The following is a 7,655-nucleotide window of genomic DNA, read 5'->3' on the forward strand; positions in this document are numbered from 1 at the left end:
TATATAATAGAGTTTTATGGGTAGATATTACTGTATTAATTTGTAAACCAGGAAAGTGGAGTTCCAAAAGTCTAAATAATTTAGGGTCACACAGAGCTTAAGTGGTAGGATAAATGTTTGAACTCAGGTCTGTGGACTTGGGCTTCTCCCACCATGCTTCACCAGATCCCTTACTTACTCAGGTAGGATTAGTCTTTAAAAGACCCTGGCCCCCAGTAGGAGTGATAAGATGCTTATTAATAGGTGATGGATATGGGTGTTGTATAAAGGGCTTATTAATGTATTTGCAGGTGTACTTGTAGTATACATAAATTCCACTTTAGCCAGCACATTTGATGTGTTTAGTATATGTGGCTGATTGAAACATTCTATTTGCTGAAATAGTTACTGTTTTTCTTAGAGTAAAATATGTACATTTAATTTTTCTGGTAAGTTGTTATAGTAGCTAAATATAGACAGAATAACCCTGGTTTCTTTTCACAAATTGAAATCCCAAGATGCTTTTAATATAAGCAAAACCTGAGAAATTTTAGAACTCTAATCATGGCATCCTTATGACTTTGATTATCCTGTGACAGAAAAAATGTGTCTAAGGGTCCCTTGCTAATCAGACATCAGGATGATGGTGGGGTGGGGAAAGGGCAGGCTTTATGTTAGGTGATGAAAGTTCTCCAAGCCTTGACTGGGTTTAAATAAGAGAAACTTGAAGTAGAGGGTCACATGATTTATAGATAATAACTCTTCCCATCTCTGGAACTCTGCCATCACCAATAACAAGAAATAGAGCTTCAAAGCTTAGAGCTCCATGGGAAGCCAGGTGGGTGATGCTACAGTGTTGGGTTTTTCTGAGCTTGCTTTAATATGCCTCAAGTGAATGAATAACTGTGGACACCCAGGAAGCCCAAGTGGCTAAGATTTATATTAAAAAATTCATTTTATTATATCTTCTTATTCTGAATCAAGGATGAGGCACCAAAAGTCTGTAAGACTTATGAGTGCAAGGAAAGGTCTGAAAGAGGATATTTTATTTTGCCCATTGCATTCCAAAATATAGATATCTGTCTTCTTTTAAGCACTGGATGTGTGGGGCTTAATGTAATTGACCTCATGCATGTTGTGAAGAAAAGTAAAAACCATATCTCATGCTGGGGGCTATAAGTTTTCATCAACAACTTGGACTTGGCCTGAAGGTTAACTCTTGCCACCTGAAAATAGATCTATTTATGTCCCAAAGTGCTACTTAGAATACTAGTCCTATAAGATATTTGTAGAAAAAAAAATGTTCCATAGTTAAAGTTTGGGAAACACATATGATATATCCACCCATTAGATATTTTTTAAAAATATTTTTATTTATTTGTTAGAGAGAGAGAGAGAGCAAAATGAGAGACAGAATATGAGTGGGGGGAGGGGCAGAGGGACGGGGAGAAGCAGACCCTCCACTGAGCAGGGAGCCCGCTGAGGGGCTAGATCACAGGACCCCGCGATCACAACCTGAGCCAAAGGCAGATGCTTAACTGACTGAGCCATCCAGGCATCCCTACGCATTAGATAATTATAACACACATTAGCGTATTAAATACGGTTTCTGATAATTCAAATAGTAAATGAGAAACAAAAGCAACAAAAACTGTGTAACTTTTCTTAATAGTCTTTTTAATGGGAATCTCCTCCTATCAAGGTTTCACAGAACTAGTGATTAAGACAGTGTGTTTTTGGCATAAGGACAGGCAAATAGACCAATGGAATAGAACAGAGTCCAGTAATAGACCCTCATTGTAATTTATAACAAAGATGACACTGTGGTGCAGTGGACAAAGTATGATCTATTCAATAAAAGGTATTAGGTCAATTAGATATCTGTAGGAAGAAAAAAAATGAATCTTACTTCACATTTACATATGAAAGATAAAACAATTTGGCTTTTGGGGGAAAAAGTAGAAGATTATCTTCATGACATGAAGGAAAAGTTTTCTTAATAGGACACAAAATGAAAAAGAATGGTAAAATGCCCACATTGAAAGTAAGGACTCTGTTCATGAAAGGACACCATTAAGAAACTAAAGAGGAGAGCTGGAGAGTAGGACAATATATTGGTACTATATATATCTGACAAAAGACTCATGTATAAAATATATAAAAAACTGCTACAAATCCCTATCAAAAAGCCAGAATCAAATAGAAAAAAATGGACAAATGATTTGAATAGTCATGTCAGAGGAGAGGATATTTAAGTGACCACTAGAGATGAAAATGTGCTCAAATTCATTAGTCATCAGGAAAATATAAATTAAAACCACAGTGTGATTACAAAGGAATGGCTAAAATAAAAACAGAAAATGCAAAGTGTGTCAAGGATATAGAATGGTGGCAGCATGACACTGTTGGCGGGAGTATAAAAGTAGTATGACCACTTGGGAAAACTGGTTGGCAGTAATTCCTAAAGCTGAATATAGGTTTATTTTATGACTCAGCATTTCCACCCCTAGATTATATATCCAACAAAAATTCATATATATGTTCACCAAAAGATATGCACTATAGAATGTTCATAGCAGCATTATTTGTAAGAATCCCTAAACTGGGAATGTCTCAAATGTTTATTAACAGTAGAATGAATAAGGTGTGATGAGCTCACACAATGGACTATAACACAGCAATGAGAGTAAATAAACTATAAATACAGAATAACATGAATAAATTTCACAAATACAATTTTAAGGTATAACAGGCAGACACAAAAGAATACATACTAGATGATTCCACTTATATAAAGTTTTTTTAATAACCTTTCCATACTACTCCAGAATTTTTTTTATTATTATGTTATGTTAATTACCATATATTACATCATTAGTTTTTGATGTAGTGTTCCATGATTCATTATTTGCGTATAACACCCAGTGCTCCATGCAGAACGTGCCCTGTTTAATACCCATCACCAGGCTAAACCATCCCTCCACCCCTCTCACCTCTAGAACCCTCAGTTTGTTTTTCAGAGTCCATCATCTCTCATGGTTCATCTCCCCCTCTGATTTCCCCCCTTCATTCTTCCCCTCCTGCTTCCTTCTTCTTCTTCTCCTTCTTCTCCTTCTTCTCCTCCTCCTTCTTTTAACATATAATGTATTATTTGTTTCAGAGGTACAGATCTGTGATTCAATAGTCTTGCACAATTCAGAGCGCTTGCCATAGCACATATCCTTCCCAATGTCTATCACCCAGCTGCTCCATCCCTCCCAACCCCCACCACTCCAGCAATCCTCAGTTTGTTTCCTGAGATTAAGAATTCCTCCTATCAGTGAGGTCATATGATACATGTCTTTCTCTGATTGACTTACTTCGCTCAGCATAACACTCCCAGTTCCATCCACGTTGTTGCAAATGGCAAGATTTTATTCCTTTTGAAGGCTGCATAATATTCCATTGTATATATATACCACCTCTTCTTTATCCATTTATCTGTCAATGGACATCTTGGCTCTTTCCACAGTTTGGCTATTGTGGACATTGCTGCTATAAACATCAGGGTGCACATACCCCTTTGGATCCATACATTTGTATCTTTGGGGTAAATGCCCAGTAGTCCAATTCCTGGATTGTATGGTAGCTCTATTTTCAACTTTTTGAGGAACCTTCATACTGTTTTCCAGAGTGGCTGCACCAGCTTGCATTCCCACCAACAGTGTAGGAGGGTTCCCCTTTCTCTGCATCCCCGCCAACATCTGTCGTTTCCTGACTTAATTTTAGCCATCTGACTGGTGTGAGGTGGTATCTCATTGAGGTTTTGATTTGTATTTCCCTGATGCCGAGTGATGTTGAGCACTTTTTCATGTGTCTGTTGGCCATTTGGATGTCTTTGGAAAAATGTCTGTTCATGTCTTCTGCCCATTTCTTGATTGAATCATTTGCTCTTTGGGTGTTGAGTTTAAGAAGTTCTTTATAGATTTTGGATACTAGCCCTTTATCTGATAGGTCATTTGCAAATATCTTCTCCCATCTGTTAGTTGTTTTTTGGTTTTGCTGACTATTTCTTTTGCTGTGCAAAAGCTTTTTATCTTGATGAAGTCCCAGTAGTTCATTTTTGCTCTTGCTTCCCTCGCCTTTGGTGATGATTCTAGGAAGAAGTTGCTGCAACTGAGGTCAAAGAGGTTGCTGCCTGTGTTGTCCTCTAGGATTTTGATGGACTCCTGTCTCACATTTAGGTCTTACATCCATTTTGAGTCTATTTTTGTGTGTGGTGTAAGGAAATGGTCCAGTTTCATTCTTCTGCATGTGGCTGTCCAGTTTTCCCAACACCATTTGTTGAAGAGACTGTCTTTTTCCATTGGACATTCCTTCCTGCTTTGTCAAAGATGAGTTGACCATAGAATTGAGGGTCCATTTCTGGGCTCTCTATTCTGTTCCATTGATCTATGTGTCTTTGTGCCAGTACCATACCGTCTTGATGATGACAGCTTTGCAATAGAGCTGGAAGTCCGGAATTGTGATGCTGCCAGTTTTGCTTTTCTTTTTCCACATTCTTCTGGCTATTCAGGGTCTTTTCTGGTTCCATACAAATTTTAGGATTATTTGTTCCATTTCTTTGAAAAAAGGGGATGGTATTTTGATAGGGATTGCATTGAATGTGTAGATTGCTCTAGGTAGCATTGACATCTTCACAATATTTTTTCTTCCAATCCATGAGCATGGAACGTTTTTCCATTATTTGTGTCTTCCTCAATTTCTTTCATGAGTATTTTATAGTTTTCTGAGTACAGATCCTTTGCCTCTTAGGTTAGATTCATTCCTAGGTATCTTATGGTTTTGGGTGCAATTGTAAATGGGATCGACTCCTTAATTTCTCTTTCTTCTGTCTTGTTGGTGTATAGGAATGCCACTGTTTTCTGTGCATTGATTGTATATCCTGCCACTTTACTGAATTCCTGTATGAGTTCTAGCAGTTTTGGGGTGGAGTCTTTTGGGTTTTCCACATAAAGTATCATATCATCTGCAAAGAGTGAGAGTTTGACTTCTTTGCTGATTTGGATGCCTTTTATTTCTTTTGTTGTCTGATTGCTGTGGCTAGGACTTCTAGTACTATGTTGAATAGCAGTGGTGATAGTGGACATCCCTGCCATGTTCCTGACCTTAGGGGGAAAGCTCTCGGTTTTTCCCCATTGAGAATGTTATTCTCTGTGGGTTTTTCATAGATGGGTTTTGTGATATTGAGGTATGTACCCTCTGTCCCTATACTCTGAGGAGTTTTGATCAAGAAAGGATGCTGTACTTTGTCAAATGCTTTTTCTATATCTATTGAGAGGATCATATGATTCTTGTTCTTTCTTTTATTAATGTATTGTATCACATTGATTGATTTGCGGATGTTGAACCAACCTCACAGCCCAGGGATAAATCCCACTTGGTCATGGTGAATAATCCTTTTAATGTCCTGTTGGATCCTATTGGCTTGTATTTTGGTGAGAATTTTTGCATCCGTGTTCATCAAAGATATTGGTCTGTAATTCTCCTTTTTGATGGAGTCTCTGTCTGGTTTGGGGATCAAGGTAATGGTGGCCTCATAAAATGAGTTTGGAAGTTTTCCTTCCATTTCTATTTTTTGGAACAGTTTCAGAAGAGTAGGTATTCATTCCTCTATAAATGTTTCGTAGAATTCCCCTGGGAAGCCATCTGGCCCTGGGCTTTTGTTTGTTGGGAGATTTTTGATGACTGCTTCAATTTCCTTAATGGGTATAGGTCTGTTCAGGTTTTCTGTTTCTTCCTGGTTCAGTGTTGGTAGTTGATACATCTCTAGGAATGCCTCCATTTCTTCCATATTATCTAATTTGCTGGCATATAGTTGCTCATAATATGTTCTTATAATTGTTTGTATTTGGTGTTGGTTGTGATCTCTCCTCTTTCATTCATGATTTTCTTTATTTGGGTCATTTCTCTTTTCTTTTGGATAAGTCTGGCCAGGGGTTTATCAATCTTGTTAATTCATTCAAAGAACCAGCTCCTAGTTTTGTTGATCTGTTCTACTGTTCTTTTAGTTTCCATTTCATTGATTTTTGCTCTGATCTTTATTATTTCTCTTCTCCTCTTGGGTTTAGGCTTTATTTGCTCTTCTTTCTCCAGCTCCTTTAGGTGTAGGGTTAGGTTGTGTATTTGAGACCTTTCTTGTTTCTTGAGAAAGGCTTGTATTGCTATATACTTTGCTCTCAGGACTGCCTTTCCTGTATCCCAAAGATTTTGAACAGTTGTGTTTTCATTTTTATTGGTTTCCATGAATTTTTTTAAATTCTTCTTTAATTTCCTGGTTGACCCATTCATTAATAGAATGCTCTTTAGCCTCCATGTATTTGAGTTTTTTCTGACTTTCCTCTTGTGATTGAATTTTAGTTTCAAAGCATTGTGGTCTGAAAATATGCAGGGAATGATCCCAATCTTTTGGTACCAGTTGAGACCTGATTTGTGACCTAGGATGTGATCTATTCTGGAGAATGTTCCATGGGCACTAGAGAAGAGCGTGTATTCCGTTGCTTTGGGATGAAATGTTCTGAATATGTCTGTGAAGTCCATTTGGTCCATTGTGTCATTTAAAGTCTTTATTTCCTTGTTGATCTTTTGCTTAGATGATCTGTCCATTTCAGTCAGGGGGGTGTTAAAGTCCCCCACTATTATTGTATTGTTGTCAATGTGTTTCTTTGCTTTTGTTATTAACTCCCTCATATAATTTGCTGCTCCCATCTTAGGGGCATAGATATTTAAAATTGTTAGATCTTCTTGTTGGATAAACTCTTTAAGTAGATATAGTGTCCTTCCTCATCTCTTATTACAGTCTTTGTTTTTTTTTTCACTTATTTTTTAAAAATTTTATTATGTTATGTTAGTCACCATACAATACATCATTAGTTTTTGATGTGGTGATCCACGATCCAGTGTTTTCGTATAACACCCAGTGCTCCATGCAGTACGTGCGCTCCTTAATACCCACCACCGGGCTAACCCATTCCCTCCCCAAAACCCTGTTTGTTTCTCAAAGTCCATAGTCTCTCAGGGTTCATCTCTCCCTCCAATTCTCCCCCCCCCTCATTTTTCCTGTCCCTCTCCTAGTGTCCTCCATGCTAGTACTTATGTTCCACAAATAAGTGAAACCATATGACAATTGACTTTCTCTGCTTCACTTATTTCACTTAGCATAATCTCCTCCAGTCCCATCCATGTTGATGTAAAAGTTGGGTATTCATCCTTTCTGATGGATGAGTAATATTCCATTGTATATATGGACCACATCTTCTTTATCCATTCATCTGTTGAAGGGCATCTCGGCTCTTTCCACAGTTTGGCTATTGCGGACATTGCTGCTATGAACATTGGGGAGCATATGGCCCTTCTTTTCACTACATCTGTGTCTTTGGGGGTACATACCCAGGACTGCAATTGCTGGGTCATAGGGTAGCTCTATTTTTAAATTTTTGAGGAACCTGCACACTGTTTCCCAAAGTGGCTGTACCAACTTGCATTCCCACCAACAGTGTAAGTGGGTTCTGCTTTCTCCACAACCTCTCCAACACTTGTTGTTTCTTTCCCTGTCCATGTTTGCCATTCTAACTGGTGTAAGGTGGTATCTCAATGTGGTTTTGATTTGAATTTCCCTGATGGCTAATGATGATGAA

Source organism: Callorhinus ursinus, unplaced genomic scaffold, assembly GCF_003265705.2.
Source record: "Callorhinus ursinus isolate GAN/ISIS: 27379988/994484 unplaced genomic scaffold, GSC_fseal_2.0 scaffold8, whole genome shotgun sequence".
NCBI lineage: Eukaryota > Metazoa > Chordata > Mammalia > Carnivora > Otariidae > Callorhinus > Callorhinus ursinus.